The sequence below is a fragment of the Camelus ferus genome, chromosome 11 (genome assembly GCF_009834535.1).
Source record: "Camelus ferus isolate YT-003-E chromosome 11, BCGSAC_Cfer_1.0, whole genome shotgun sequence".
In the NCBI taxonomy this organism is placed as follows: domain Eukaryota; kingdom Metazoa; phylum Chordata; class Mammalia; order Artiodactyla; family Camelidae; genus Camelus; species Camelus ferus.
The window spans coordinates 18796189-18812696 of NC_045706.1; the positions used below are offsets into that span (position 1 = coordinate 18796189).

Here is a 16508-nt window from a genome sequence, read left to right on the forward strand (position 1 = left end):
CTGGGTCAGTTCAAGATCCCCTCAGCTAGCGGCTAGGGGCTCTCGGCGGCGGCAGCGGCGGCGCGCCCGGCGAGCCCGGCGCGTCCAGCGTGTCCGCAGTCCGCACAGGCGCAGTGCGGGGTGCCGGGCGCCGAGCCGGACCCCTCGCCGCTCCCCGCGCTGCGCGTGCGCGTGCGCTCCTCAGGCGGCCGCGTCCAGTTTGAGACTCCAGCTCTCGCCCGCGCGGCGGCGCCTTTATCGGCGCAGGTGGCCGCCCCTTGGCCGCGACGCCTCCGGCTGCTGCCACCGCGGCCTCACTTGGATGGAGATGGGGTACTGAGCACCTGCCCCCACTCCCAGCGGGCGAGCGGAGGGCCTCCCGCCGCTCCCTCCGGTACAGGACCCCCCCAACCCCCCAACCCCGCGCTCCTCTCGGTTCCCGCGGTGGGAAAAGTTGGTGCGGCCGGCGTCTCCTCGGCCAGGCTGAGCGCGCTCCTCGCCGGCGTGGGGCTCTGGGTCCTCTGGGTCCCGGGCGACTGAGGCGGCGGCTCCTGGTGGGTCGCGTGGTACCAGGGTTCCCACCCCCAGGGGACTTCCCTCACTCACCAAAAGCCACGAGGCTTGGCTCCTGCCACTCGTTTGCCTCTCTTCATGAGCTGCCTGTACTGAGGGGGCCAAAGGGAGGACACGGACTGCGGACCCCCAAGAGTGCCCAGAGCCCGAACGCAAGCGCGGTCGGTACCCAGGCCAAGCCACCCGCCTGGAGCGGGAGGAGCTAAGGCCTGTCAGCATCTGTTTTGCGCTTGCCAGGTGACTCCACACACGTCTAAGCCTTGGTCCACTGTCCTGGCCGCGACAGCAGCCTGAAGAGAGGTGATGGGGTTCGAGACAGACAAGTGTGGAAAGGGTTAAAGCTGCTAGGTAGTTTTTTGGAAGAAGTGCGTAGATTGGGCTTCTGAACTTAGGAGGTGCTGCAGACCTAAAGCCTCTGCCTATTTTCCACAGGAGTGGTATTTCCTTCTGCAAGAACAAGCTCCATCCTACCCAGTCCCCGTGTTCTTTTCCAAAGTCCAATCCTGTAAAAACTTAAGAGTGAGCGGACACTGTGACCTATTTCCGTGATCACAAATCAGGCAAAGCATCAAAGTGTCAGGAGTGCAGAGATGAAAGGGTGAATTTTCAACAGGCCGACTTTCCTTTCAGGGACTCTCCCTTTCTGGTGGGCTCCCGTTAAAGGATCCTGTTTGTAGGGTGATTTAGATAGAGAGCCCCACCCCTTCTTCCGTCTTCCGCCTAGAGGGGAGGAGAATGTTAGTGGACAGTCTGCCCAAGAGATTCCCTGTTTATGGCCTGCAACACAGGAATTACAGGGAGGAAACTCTGCAGCATCTTCTCAACAGCATGGAGAGTGGCCTGTACATGAGCCACTGTTCCCTGGTGTGATCAGTCCTAGGAAGATAAGCCGTACCAATGACAACAAAGACCTGTTGTACCGTTGCCTGACCTTTTTTAGTGAAGAGCACAAAATCATAGTCCTCCCAGCTTTATGGAAGGAGGAAAGGGATTGCTGGATTACAGGAGGCCGAAACTGGTGAGAGTGGCCATGAGTGGCCTTAGACTAGACACACAGCAGGTGGAAACCAGCGGTCTTTGTTCTTTTCATGGGAAGTTTTCTGTTTTTGAGAAAATTCTGAATCTTTTCAACCTGAAACAACGGTTGCAATTTAAGCTGATTCTGGAAACTTTAAATTTCTGAAAACAGAAAAACATCTTGGAGGCAATCACTAAAGGCCATTTTAAAGTGTTCTCCAGGCATTGAGAACATTAGCACCAACTAAAGGTACCTTTCATGGTATTTTCAGTTGTCTCATAATTGCCAGAAACATTCCCAGAGGGGTGTCAGGAAAACCTGTGTTCAGATTGGCTCTGTCAACTAAACTTGAAATGTGGTTTCTGAATCCAGATTTGTTCTCTGTCACAGTAAGGTGTTCTGCACTACCCACCCTCGTGGGCCTCTGGGTAAGGAGTTGTTATGATACCTTTCCCATGCTCATAGTGCTGTATGGAGATAGCCACCATCGTTAACTATACTCAGTACTCCAACACCATCATCAATACTTACTGAACACAACCCATGTGCCAGGAACTGTTCTGATGATGGCATCAAGAATGGAAGATGTTGCTCTCCCACTGTGGGTACATTTTTATCTTATGCTTTTTACGAGATACCCTGAAAGCTTGGGAGTTTGTGTGAGGAGTAGCTGCAAGAGTGAGGAAACCACTGAGGAAGGGAGGTGAATATAGAACTTGTCAACCCCAGAAATATAATAGCCAGTTATTTTACGAGCAAAATGGGTTTGTTCTGAAGTAGTACAGAATTGCAGTTTCAGACGGGCAAGCTACGATGAATCACAGACAAGTTTTAAAAGACGAAAGGAAGGTCAGGTTTTACTAGGTTTCAGGAAGAAATTGAGGAGGGTTGTTTTAAGTGAAAGTTCTTTGGAGAAGAACAAGAGTTTAAGGTGGTGGTGGTTTCTTATTGGCTGCAAGTGGTAGTTAATGCATTGTTGTTGTGGCAGGGAAGGCTCTTCCTTCCTTTTCTTAAAAGCAAGAGATGAGATTCCCATGTGAAAAATGCCCTCTCTTGTATCAGAAGAAATGTAACATTCATATCATCGTGGATAAGAAATTGAGACCCAAAGAATTTTACACAAGGAATTCTATCCAATTCTATCGTGTTAAAATAATTTTCATTGCTCTTCCTGCTGGTTATGCAGGCAGCAATGAGTGGTACGTATGTGAGAGCTCTCCCTTCCTGACTCCATTTTAAATGAGTTTTTGTTTATTTTCACATTGCCTTCTTTTAATCAGAATCTTTCCTGATCAAGAGTCAGGTTGTCCATATTTAGTGTTTTTTGTCCCTTGGTACCAGGTTGTTATGTCCCACAACAGAGGGAAAGTGCTTAGTGATTGGAAACCTTTGAAGCCACGTTTGAATAACAAGGAAGGGCATGAGGGAGAATCCTCAGGGATTTCCCATCCAAAGTCTATATCCTATCTAGGCTGTAAATGCTAGAGCTTATGCTGAAGTGCAGATCTAGCATTACCCTGTTGGGTACCACGTTTATACAAAGGTTTGACAGGCAACAGGTACAGACCTTAAAAATCATTATGCAAAGCAGAGTTAAAAGTAATATGGCAAATCTACTTTCTATAATGGTAACCAACTAAATGGATCAAAAGACCATGGAGTGTCAGGGGAAATTTGTTGTGCTTGTTCCTTGATTTTGTGTAATTAAATTTCTGCCTCTCCAGAGGTATTTATCCATGTGCAAAAGGTGGTATTTGCTATCACAAAGACACCTCCTTGCTCAGCAAGTAGATAATCAAGGGCGATGCCACTGTCAGAAAGTACTTTACACAAAAAGTCAAATTGTCATTTTTGGTCTGGTACTGCTTTGGCTGTAGATTTGACTAGATCTTCCAGTGTTAAGGAGAGACTTCTGATCATGTGTTCACTGGCACTTATTCTTCCTATGGAGACAATATTGGAGTCATGTATATCCCCAGGTAGTTCCTATTTAAAGTGGCCAGGGAGGCTTAATGGGGTGGACCTTGGGAAACTTCAAAAATCTTACTTTGTAGCTGATGTCAAGGGAACACTGGGTGAAATTAACAGTAACACCTGGGATAAGTGAAAAAATTTCTTTCAGGGTGGACTAAATGGTTACCATTGTCAAGAATGGATCGAAGTTTCTGATGGCAAGCTCAACAGTTAGGTAAGTTTCCCCCTTTTGTAATGGACTGAGAAATTTGGATAAGAGTGTTTCTTTCCAAGAAAAAGAGGGAGAGGATAAGGTAAAAAGTAACTGTGGGAAAAAGGTGTACAGGCCTGGTCCTGACATCTTGGGAAAGCTGTCTCCTTCAGCTGACTTCTGCTTCAATTTCTGGTGAATTTGATTCGAAGTCTCCAGCATTTGTATAGGACAGAGTCAGGTGGAGACTTCTTTAGCTGTAAGACTTGTATCTAGACCTTGAGTGTCTGAAGTTCGGGTGCCATCTGAGTAAGGTGAGAACGACCTTGTATAGTACCTTCCAAGGAGATTTAAGGGCAGTCTTTGTTCTTACTGATTCCAAATCAGAAGATTGGGAGAAAATTGGAAATGTTTAGTTTGGAGATTTCTCATCAGATATTTGAGAAAACTAGAAGAGTTTAGAATCCAGTCCAGCTCACAGATGTATAACAGAACCTTAAAGACAATTAACAGGATAAGAATCTAATATCTACAAAGGTGCAAACTTAATTTCTCTCTCCGTAATTATCCCCTCCTACCTTTTTTATCAGACAGTTGTGGTAAAACTAATTTGTTTGAATTGAAATGGCCTGGTTATTTATATCAATACAGCAAGAATAATAATTGACCATATAAACTCTTTTTAAGATTACTCTGCTGGAACTTTGTAAGCAAGGTACTAGGCTTATATTTCCAAGTACTTCCTTAAAATTGGTCATATCTGAGTCTGTGTATATCTCTCTCCAATATGACATTCTATTCAAATCCTTGGTATTGTCGCCAGTGTTTCCAGTTGTGTCCTGTTATAAGAACAGATTCTTAGCCAACTCATGCAAACGACTACACTGCCATAAAAATAAGAATACTCACTGAGAGTTTCCAAATTCGGAGGGATCAGGCAGAGGGAAAAAGTAAATTCTTCACTTTTGCTTACAAAGATACACTATGTCAAATTTCTATGAGTCATGATAGCCTACGAGTAAGTTTCCTTAAATCTGGAAAGTTAAAATATTAAAAAATCCAGCAATGTTTCAAATAAAAAAGTCCTAAAAGAATTAGTCATTCTCCTCAGTTCATTTAGTCCCATGTAATTAGTTCCTGTTTGTCTTGATCTTTTGTTAGAAGTTTTATGAAGCCACCAGTTTCTTCATTAGAGTTCTTAAATTCTTACCTAGTTCAGTGGTATGATCTGAGAAGTGATCAGCAACCTATATTCTTTAGTACTTGTCAGAGTTGTTTCCATGAACCTCTTTCAAGAAGGAGCACTTTTGTAGGAACACTTTTGTAATGTTGTTTTAATATAATTTTGGGGTGAAACCAACCAGAAGGGATTCCTGCTGCTTATAAGGAAAATTTGGGCTGATTTTCTGTTTTTTAATTTAACATTATAAGCAAACTCTACAATGTTATATATCTTTGACCTATTAGGGAAGTAGGTCATTTCAAAACAAACCTGCAATGAGTATATTTGTGTCTATTACTTGTTTTTCCTTGTATTATTTTTTCTTCTGAAAATTACAAGAAATATGTGCACTGGGTCAAAGTGCGTGAATTCTGTATATAACTGTGCTTTCCTGAAAAGTAGTAATAATTTATAGCACTGCATGCAGTGTATGAAAGTGCTAATTTTATTGCATCTTTATTTACCTGGTGGGTATTATCAATGACAAATATTTCTACTGTTTTCCTGGATGAAAAACAGTTCCTTAATGTTTTAATTTTTACTTCTCTGATTACTAGTGAGAATAACATTGTTCCCTAATTTTGTTTACTAGTTGGGATTTCCACTGATTTTTCTGTTCACAAGGCAGGAAGGTAAAATAGGAATATGTAAACATGGAATGAACTTCTTAACAAGGTTACAAGTCCAAAATTTGAGCAGACTGGGCAAACTGAAATTGTGATGGGGGTGGGTGTGGCAGGGGATGCAAGAGGTATAGATTAAATAAGGTCTTTCAATCCTGAGACTTGTTATTCTTCTTGGAAGGAAGGGAATGTGGGAGTATGCTGTGCCTGCAGGTACTGAAATCAGAGTGGCAGAATCACCAAGGAAAAATTATTTCTCTTATAGGTTCTGCCTTAATGTTCTCATTTCTTTTATTAGTATTTTTTTTTCTCCCGTCCTAAGAAACTGAATCCTGGGAACATTTCTTTAATGGTCACTTTCTGTTTAATTCCTTTTCAAGTGTCTTAAGATCCAAACTTGTGGTTTCTCCAAGATAATTTCTCACCAGTGGGTGGCAGCCTGTTGCTTTCAAGGGAGGCAGTTACAAGCTTTTGTGTGTAGAGGGCGGGGTAGGGTGGAAAGAGAAAGGTGTGTAAGAGGTAACTGGAATTTGGGGGCAGATAAAAGGCTGTTGAATCTACTCGGCAGTAGGATTAATTTGGCAGTTTGCTTGATACAACTTTTAATGATGACTGATTTTTAGGACTACTCCTAGGAAATTTTGAGGGGGCACCCTACAGAGAAAAATATTTTATTTGATATATTTCTGCTTCCAAACTCTCACAAGGAGATTTGATTTCATCATAAAATACAGGCACCTGGTCTTACCCACTCCCTGTCACCCTGAGTCAGAGGCTAAGTAGTAACAGGGTAATCTCAAACTCTTCCTGTTAAAGATAAGGTTTGCATTATGCTTGTGACCATTTTGCCCATGTTCCAAATAGCAGGCCTGGGGAAAAAAAGGAGTTTTTCTTAATTCCTAAAGGAGGAGTCATTTTGATCATTCTGTTAAAAGTTTGGGTGAGTCGGGGAAGCAGAAACCCCAGGGCTGTAATGATCCTTACACTGGTTAGTGGGCTCAGCCAGTTTGTCTTTGCACCTCCAAATAGCTTTGCTCAAGCCGCTCTCAAGGGAGGTATGGAGTGGGGAGCATGAAAAGAGTAGCAGATGATGATGGAATAAGCTGGGGTCAGTAGCCGTCCACCACCAGTTGGCTGATGGGCTGGAGGACACTTTCTTCTCTCTTTGGGCACCAAACTTTCAACTACATGAGAGGACTGTACTGGACAGTCTCCAGGGCCAATTCCTGCTCTAAAATTCTGTGAGGCTTCCGTCTTCCCTGCCTTAAACTTCTCCAGGCAATCCACCCATCTTCTAAAATTAACTTTTCCTTAGAATGCACTCTGGATACATAATGGGTTGTATATTTTCTTCACTTTTCTCTCAATGGGGACAGCAGCATATTTCTTAACTTCTCCATGCATATTTTGCTGCACAAGAAGGTTCTGGTGAGAAAGTCAGTGACCTCAGAAAGTATTCTTGTCAACTTTTTGTGCTTCCTTTAATTGGCTGAGAGAGCCCTCTGAATTGCCTGTTTAGGTCCATGAGATTGCTAAAGGGCAATTCATTCATTCATTCAGTTATTCATTCAACAAATATTCAGAGAGACCAGCTGAGTTCCAGGTACTCCGCCAGCTGCAGTAGTGCTTCCCAAGGGCTGTTTGATTATCTACCTCTCTCTTGCCTAAATGTGAATCTGTCTACATGGGTGGATGGTCCTCAGATTCTCAGAGCCTTTCTCTAGGAGTTGCAAGTAGAGGAATAACCATTCCCTCCATAAGATCCTCCCCAACAGGCTCCCACCTCATTAAACAGGATTTAAATCACAAAGCACCTTGCCCAGAAGGTGTGGGGGTCTCAATTCTGGGCCAAGGGAGCCTTTTTCTAATTTTTTTTATATGTATGTATATATATTTATTGAAGTATAGTCAGTTTACAGTGTTGTATCAGTTTATGGTGTACAGCATAATGCTTCAGTCATACATGAACATACATATATTCATTTTCATCATAAGTTACTGCAAGATATTGAATGTAGTTCCCTGTGCTATACAGCATGAACTGGTTGTTTATCTATTCTCTATATATCAGTTAGTATCTGCAAATCTCTAACTCCCTATTTATCCCCTCCCACCTCTCTCCCTCACTGGTAACCACAAGTTTGTTCTCTATGTCTGAGAGTTGGTTTCTATTTTGCAAAAAAGTTTGCTTGTCTTTTTTTTTGTTTTTTTTTAAGATTCTAATTTTTAGATGATATTTTTCTTTCTCTTTCTGACTTATTTCCCTTAGAATGACAATCTCTAGGTCCATCCATGTTGTTGCAAATGGCATTATTTTATTATTTTTTATGGCTAAGTAGTATTCATTGTATAAATATACCACAATTTTTTATTCAGTCATCTGTCGATGGACATTTAGGTTGTTTCCATGTCTTGGCTATTGTAAATAGTGCTGTTGTGAACAGAGGGGTACATGTGTCTTTTTTGAATTAAGATTCCCTCTGGATATATGCCCAGAAGTGGGATTGCCCAGCAGTGGGTAAGTCTATTTTTAGTCTTTTGAGGAATTTCCATACTGTTTTCAATTAACGGCTGCACCAAACTACATTGCCACCAAAGTGTAGGAGGGTTCCCTTTTCTACCTTTTTCTAGTTTGTACAAAAGCATCTTATGGAATGTGGTGGCTCTGCTTCCCAGAGTCCAAGCATATGAGTGTTTATTCCTTCCCTCCTCTTACTGGATTCTTTCTCATTTTCATCTTTAGATCTTCACTCCCAGAAATGAGAGATTTTGTCCCATTCTGGACCCTCACTCTTTTAACACTTTTCCGTGGTAAAGAACGCTCAAAAATACATTTAAATTTTTATGAAGCACTTGGTTTATTATGCTAATAAATCCTCCTTTGGACTGTGAAACATTTCCAGTAAATGGTGAGTTTATATAGAAATTAAGGTAGCACTACATCTTTTAAATTAGACAGGCATACATGTAAACGGGAACAAATGTCTACTGGAATGGAGGAAGGATTGGACTTAGAGAAGAGTTCCTCCTCAGTTATTTTCATAGGTTAATTTGCAGTCTGTTGACTCACAGGGTCCATTGTGGTAGAGTGCCTGCCTCCTCAGAAAGTGAAGATCTGTCCTTTTTTGCACTGGATAATTTATTCACAATTCCCTGCCTCTCCTCCTGATATTATTGATGTCACAGGCAAGGAAAGCAGCCTGCATTTTTCTAGGGAGAATTCAGAGGCCTGTCCAATTGCCTAATATAGTTGTTCTTAACCATGGCTGCACATTAGAACTGTCTGGGTGCTTCACAAAGATCTCGTATCTGGACTCCACTGCAGAGTAATAAATGGCAGTTATAATCTCTGCAAGTGGAGTTTGGACATCAGTATTTCTCTAAAAGATCCCCAGAACTCATGCAGATAGATTGAGAGCCAATGGCCTGTGTTTTCCAACAACAGCACAGAATAACTTGATGGGCTAAATTGAAGTTGTTTAAAGTTGTCCTTTGTCACACAAATGCACATGTACACGGCCCATTTGGTGTGGGATACAAATAGGAAATTTCACTGACAGACACAACACAGACAGAAAACAGATACACATACAACCCTGACGGGAGACTCACACATCATAGACAGAGGTACATATGCACATGCACACACACACACACCCATGGTTAGAAACTGTGGTTCCTGACACACATATAGACATATATCCTGGTACAGAGACACAATCCTAGAACATAATAAAAAAGGACACACACACACAGACAGACACAGAGACACATGCACACAGGCACGGGCATTTTCATAGAGAGACACACAGTTATAAACAGACACACACACACACGAGCTCACATGTGTAGATATAGCACAAGATACACAGACACACACACAGACCTTCCACATTTACAGAGATGTGAAGGCAACATAGAGGCATATTCAGACACCCTGCAGTGTGGAGGAACATGCTCAGAAATGCACTTTTAGAAAACTTTAGGACTTTTTGTATGTAAGGTCTTAAGCATAGTTGAGGATTTGCTTCTTTTCCACTTTTCCTAGTGCTTTGCCTAGGCTTATTTCCAAGTGGGCGTGAAGCATGAAAGTTGTGTGGCCTCAGAGGAGTGAACACACTTGCTTTTAACAGAAATAGATCCTGCTGAGAAGTTATCTTTCACATGACCGTGCAATCCTGGGGAAGGAACCACAACAACAACACAACAACGATGAAACAAACCCTGGCGGTGCTGACTGCTCTGGAGACTAGAATAAAAGATCCTATCATAGTAATTCTGTACAGTCTACCAATTTCTCTCCCACCCATGAACTGAAACCTATTATTTGTAGCAAGATTTATAGGTATAATGTCATTTGATCTTTAGAACAGCTTAGTGGGCTAAGTTCTATTATTTGTCTTCATTTTGTAGGTATAGAAACTCACGCACAGAGAGGTTAGTTAAGTGACTTTCCCTGGGTCACTCAGCTGGTAGATACAAATTCATGCCTGCTTTGAGTCTGTGCTCCTCACCACTCCTGACATGACTGCTGCTTCCACTGAAAAGGAATTGCAATCTGACTGTTCTTACTTTACTTTACAGATGAGAAGACAGAGGGTCAGAGAGGCTAGGCACTTCAGCCAGGGCTCTTGAGGTATAAACTAAAGCTTTGAATCTGGTCCAAGCCTGCCTTCACTACAGAGATGGACTTTTGGTTCATTCCTTAGGCTACATGTAAACATGATAGTATGGAGTTAGTGATTCTGAGAGTGAGGACCCAGGACTATGAATAAATAACAATGGCCATGCTATGACTTTACTCAGAGTCAGGATTTTATTCTCATAAAAGACAAAGGAATTGAAAGCCTTTTCTGTTTCTCTCTACAACTCTGTTTGCCTCGTTGAGAGCTGGGCATCTGCTCTTTGTACTACACAGACCACTGGTACTTAACAGCTCTTGAATTTGAATTAGTCCCGGCAGAGTGTCCAGAATGTAACCTGGAATCCCATCCCTGGGGGAGGACTACCTTGACTTTGGGAGGATCTATTTTCTGTGCATGTGTGTCTCACTAGAATGACACACACTGGGTGGGCAGCATCTTGGCCATAGTGCCTCAGTGTAGGATCCCCTCCAGCCCTCTCCCTAGTGCTCAATTGTGGAGGGTACTTTGGCTCAGAGTATGCATATGGTGTCACCTGTCAATCAATAGTCAGTCAACGGTTTATCCAGCATTTATCATAGGCTTTTCTCTGTGACAGCTTCTGTTGTGGTTACAAAATGGGTGTTCCTTACTCAAGGGTTTTATGATCTAATTGAAGGCAAAATTAAACTGATCAACTGATTAGCAGCAATTAAACAAGAGGTTAGAGATTGGAAGTGGTATGACTGAATCTGACCAGGAGCTAACTCCCTTCACCCCTCCAAGCACACACATACAATGCTTTTAAAATATCTTTAAATGAGTTGGCAGTATTTATAAGTCAGAACATTTCACATAAAAATTCTTGGATTCCTAGGTTCTGTTTGAAAAAATGTAGATTTGGCAACTGAGCTTTTGTACCAATAGAAATAATTGGCTGGAGCCAAGTAGCAGCTGCCCTTGAGAAAAGACATGTGCTAGTCCAGCCCCCACTCTCTTTACAGCCTTTAATTCCGGCCCTATTTAATTCATTAAGATGATCTGCCTGAATGCTGTGTCTGTCTAATTCACTGTCATGCATAGGCATAAATTACTATCCAAGTTCAGTGATAAGTATCTTAGGAAGTTGAGGTGGGAAAATCATTGAGGGTTGGAGAAGTCAAAGAAAGCTTCATGAAGGAAGTGATCACTTATCTGGACTATAAAAAGTCAGGACTTAGGGAAGGGGGTGGAGCACTGAATGTACTTGTGTAGGGTACGTAAGAAGAGGGATAAAAGGTGACTACAAAGTTAAATTCTGAACAGACTAAAAACCTACTAGGGAAAAGCAATTTTTTTGAACATTAGGAAGAAAATACAGAAGACTACTTATTTTAGCAGAACTGGGAAGAATTTATTATAGTGACATAGACAGTCCAAGCCATAAGGGAAAATATTCAGAAATTCGACTTCACTAAATTAAAAAAAAAACACAACAAAACCTCTGTTTATCTAAAAGTGCAGAAAACAAAGTCAAAGGCAAGCTGAAGACAGGGAGAATATTTGCAATGCGTAAAATAGAGGATAAATATCCAGAATTCATTAAATAAATAAATAAACAAATCAACAAGAAAAAGAAACAATTCAATGGAAATTTGTATAAAATATATGGACATTCTGCTGACAGAAAGGAAACACAATGGCCAATAAATAATGAAAAGATGCTCAGCCTCAAAAATTTTATTTGGGAAGTGAAAAATAAAACAATCATGGTATATCATTTGATAAATATCACATTGGCACAAATTTTGCAATGTGACAGTTCCAACAGGTTAGTAAGGATGTTGAAAATTGCCACCTTTATAGACTGCTTATAGGAGAGGGACTTGGCATAAAACCTCAGGAGAATATGCCTTGTATTAAATTATTAAAGTGTATGACAACAACAGCATGAAGGACTAAGGAAGAAACAGAGTTATGCTGTTCTAAGGTTCTTATATTGTACATGAAGGGGTATAATATTACTTGAAGATAGACTGTGTTAAGTTAAATGTGCAAATTTTAAGCATAGAGCAACCACTAACAAAACAGAACAAGGATGTATAATTAAGGAGCCACAGTGGAGCTAGAATGAAATATAATGTTCTGTTAGTTCCAAAGGCAGGAAAAAAGGGACAAAGGAAAGATTGGATGTATAGAAAATAAAAAGCAAGATAGTAAATTTAAACATAACACTCCTGATAACTAAATAACAATTAAAATGGAGATTGTAAAACTAGATTTAAAAAGAAGATCCAGTTACACTGAACTTACAAAAAACACGTCATAAATAAAAAGACACAGAAAGGTTTAATGAAAAGGGCTAAAAATATATTTAAAATGTATTTAATACAGTGAGTAATCATGAGAGAGCTAGAGTAGCTGTGTAATGCCAGAAAAAGTAGTCTTCTTAATGAGAAAGATTTCCAGGTGTAAAAATGAAAATTTCACATTAACAAAAGGGTCAGTTCATCAACAAAACATAACAATCCTAAATGTGTAAGCACAACAATGTAGTTTCAAAATGCATAAAGCAAAATTTGACATTACTGAAGGGAGAAGTAGATAAACCTATAATTATGATTGAAGATTTCAAAACATTACTCTAAAATTTGATTTAATAATTGCTGCAGAAAAACAGTAATGATATAGAAGACTTCAATAGCACCATTAACTAACTCGAGCTAATTGATGTTTATAGAACACAGCACTCAATAAGAGCAGAAAACAATCCTTTCAAGTGCACGTGAGACACTTAAGATGGACCCCATGCTGAACCATGAAACAACTTCTAGTAAATTATGAAGGCTGAAGTCATACAGAGTATATTCTGTGACCACAACAGAAGTAAATTAGAAATCAGTACAGGAAGATATCTTGGAAATCCATTAAACTTGGAATAATATAACACAGTTCTGAATAATTAATGAGCCTAGGAGGAAATCACCAAGCAAAATACTTTTAATTGAATGAAAATGAAGCAAAACTTCAACATTGTGGCATGCAGTTAAAGCAGTGATTGTGAAGAATATATGTATATATATTTGTATATGCATAGATTGAACATTTACAAGAATTATATCACAGTGTTAACTGTCAGTCCCAGGGGGTGAGATTACAGGTCAATTATAATGTATGTCTTGAAACTTTACATAGTTTTTAGTTCTCCACAAAGAACTTGCATTATTTTAACATTCAGAGAATAATGTTATTAATAAAAAACTGAGATTCATAGATATTTTATAACTTTCCCAATTTCAAACAGCTGACCAGGGAGTGGGTCATTTCAGATTTGAATCCACCTGTATCTCAGTTAGAAAACCCATGTCTTTATCACTATATTGTGCTGTTTCCTATAATCATCTCCAGGGTAACACTTGTCTTAATTAAGCACATCTGTAGTACACAGCTTTTTTTTTTTTTTGTCTTCGAGCTTTCAACTATGTTATCTCTTGTCCATCCACAATAAGCCAGGCAAGCAAAAGGAACCTGAGAGTGTAACTCTTCTGTCTTAGAACTAGTAGTCATGTTCCACATCTTCTGGACATTTGTGAACATTTAAGGATTTATGGGTGTGTGAGCCTCAAGTGATGCTTAGCAATAAAACCCACTCAAGTTAGCATCGCCTGTATCAGAAGACTTCAGAGTGTGGATACATTCTCTGCATGAACTCCATTGAATCTTTCAGCAGAAACCAAGTTGCTGTGATGGAAAAGACCAAGAGGGAAGATCCACCAAGTCCATTTGAGGAGATCCTTGGAGCTGTCCTGTTTCTCACCCTTCCTGTGACCTGGTTATTCAGCTATTTCTTTGATTTAGTAAGACACCGTAGTTTCTTTTCCTATTTGCTTAAGTTGGATTTTGTTACTCTGAATCAAAAGAACCTAATATTCCTAACCAAACGCAACCAGATATTAAGTAGCTATTGAGGATTCAAATACAGATTGGCTGAACTCCAGGACAAGCAACTATTTATATTCATGTTCAAATGGAGTAGATGATGACTGATGTACAAAAAGAAATTGTAAATTATACACACTTGTTTTGAAGAATAAAATGGACATTTGTGTAACTTTTCCCTCATTCACGTTTGATTGATTTATATGCTTTCCGTCCCCAGAACACATTTAGCTTATTTTTAATGGAAAAAAAAATGAAAGAAACATCTTACTCATGTAGGAACATTTCCTTCTCTTCTTCACTCCCCAAATGCACATTTCCTGGTTCAAAAACGTTTCTGGAGTTTTCTTGACAAGAATCCCAGTTTTAAGAAGTGTTCTAGTAAGATCGAAGTACGAGATCACAGGACAAGAAGGCAATGTGCTGGTTCTTTCCTGTTCCCTCATAAGGAATGGAGCTGGCTCACATGCCCAGTTAGTTCCACGGTATGGTGTTCAGGGATTCTACAGAGGTGACTGACAACAGTGAGCTTCTCTACATTCCAGAAGCTCATGTTACTCTGGAAATTCAAACCGAGGATCCCAGCTTCCTTGCAAACATCTGCTATTCATTGATAGCACTGTCAAGCTCCTATTTCAGCTCTTCACTCTGTTGTGAAAGCATCTGTGTAAGCTCCCTTCCTGAAGTTGTTTATTATGAACTGGCATGCTGGAAGCAGAGGCCAGACAGAGCAAGTGTGCTGAAAGCTACAAGTTAATTTGATGGTTTTCCTGCTCTTGAATACTTTCTGATGCCTTCATCTTGTCATAGTCTGAAGCATATCGGTTCATTACACTTGGGAAAAAATGCATATTAATGTGTTCAGTAAGTAACTTGGGAAGAAATGTGTTTATCTTATTCCACCAAAATGCATTTCCTATATTTATTTCTGAATAATTAGAGGAGAGTGATTATGATCATAGAGCTTGGATTGCTGGATTGCATCTGTCACAGGTACTTTTGCTGTGCTTCCTAGAGAAGTGATTATTTTTAATACACCCATACCCTTTGCCTTATTCAATTAGTAACTCCTTGAATTGTTGATTTCACAGTTTAACTTGCAGTGGTGTCATCAGGGCCAGCTTCTTGGGCATGCCACCTGTGCAGTTACTTAGAAGGACACCATACTTGGTTTAATACTCTGCAGTTGCTGTTTTGAAATTCCTAATACCCTTTGAAATTCTTGATACACTTTGAACTCTGATTTTTGTTTTGCATTGGGCCCCACAGATATGTAGTCAGTCCTGGCTGTCATCAAGCTGCAGGGACATTGGAGTGGGCCAGTGAGAGGCAAGTAATGAAATGAACACAGAGCTTGGTCACTGGATAGCTGTGTGACCTGCAGCAAGTTTGGTCCTTGGTTTTCTCAACAGGCAATAAATAAATAAAACAACTACCCCTATTTACTCCCAAATTCTTGTGATACTTAAAATGAAATAATGCTTGTAAAGATACAATGTAAACTTTCATGAATAATATGTATATATTAGTATTATACATTCATTTACTTTTCTTAGACCTGAAGTCAAGTTATGACTTTGGAAGAAGTTGATTAACATTTAAGTTTTTTTGGCTGGGAAACACCTGTTATAGGGAAAATTGTTTCTTTTCAGCTACCTCCTAGAAATTCTCCCCTACTGAACTTTCTTAGTATGTATTATTTAGCCCTTGGGCTATATAATGAATTAATGTTTTAGTTCAGATCCCCTTGGCTGTACAAGACATCTGACATCCTAAAAAAACTATTAAAGCCAAACCAGAGCTGAATTAAGAATCTGATGAGGAACCAGGATTTTGCATTTGTTTTATTTTGCTTTGTTTTGTTTTTAGTGGACATAACATCAGTTTTGCTATCAGATAGACTTGGCTCTGCCCACTTGCCACCCATTTCCTATTTTGTGAAAATAGGAAAAAATAGGTGAGAACTTTCAGAATTGTTGTAAGCCTGCAAAGTCACTTTTGCCTAATTCTGTAGAGTCACAATACATAGCAACTATTATTATTTATTTTTCATCTTTTATTGTGTACTCTTGTTTCATGAATGGTGTGTGTGTGTGTGTCCACAACTGGACTGTAAAGTCTTTGAGGTCATAAACTGTGGTTTACTTTTCTTTTTAATCCCTTACAGCTTCCAGTATAGTGCTGAGCATTTAACAAATAGGTTCATAAAAACTATTTTTTGATTGATTTTTTTGACAGAAATGAAATTAAAAACCAACTCAGCTCTGTCAAATGCATTTATACACACCAAAATTGCATTCTGGCAGACTAACCACAGATTTTAATACGATCCTAAGAGCATTTGTTCATCTGTGTCTAGGCTATAGAGACTTTTTTTTAATAATCAGTC

General features: G+C 40.1%; 1 long non-coding RNA gene across 1 annotated transcript; it reads left to right on the top strand.

Annotated features, from left to right (window-relative positions):
• The first annotated feature begins 229 nt into the window (after positions 1 to 229).
• Positions 230 to 14328, top strand: LOC116667017. The gene is made up of 3 exons (XR_004323794.1): positions 230 to 373; positions 3693 to 3758; positions 13908 to 14328. It is a non-coding gene; the product is annotated as an uncharacterized LOC116667017 (long non-coding RNA).
• The last annotated feature ends 2180 nt before the right edge of the window (positions 14329 to 16508 follow it).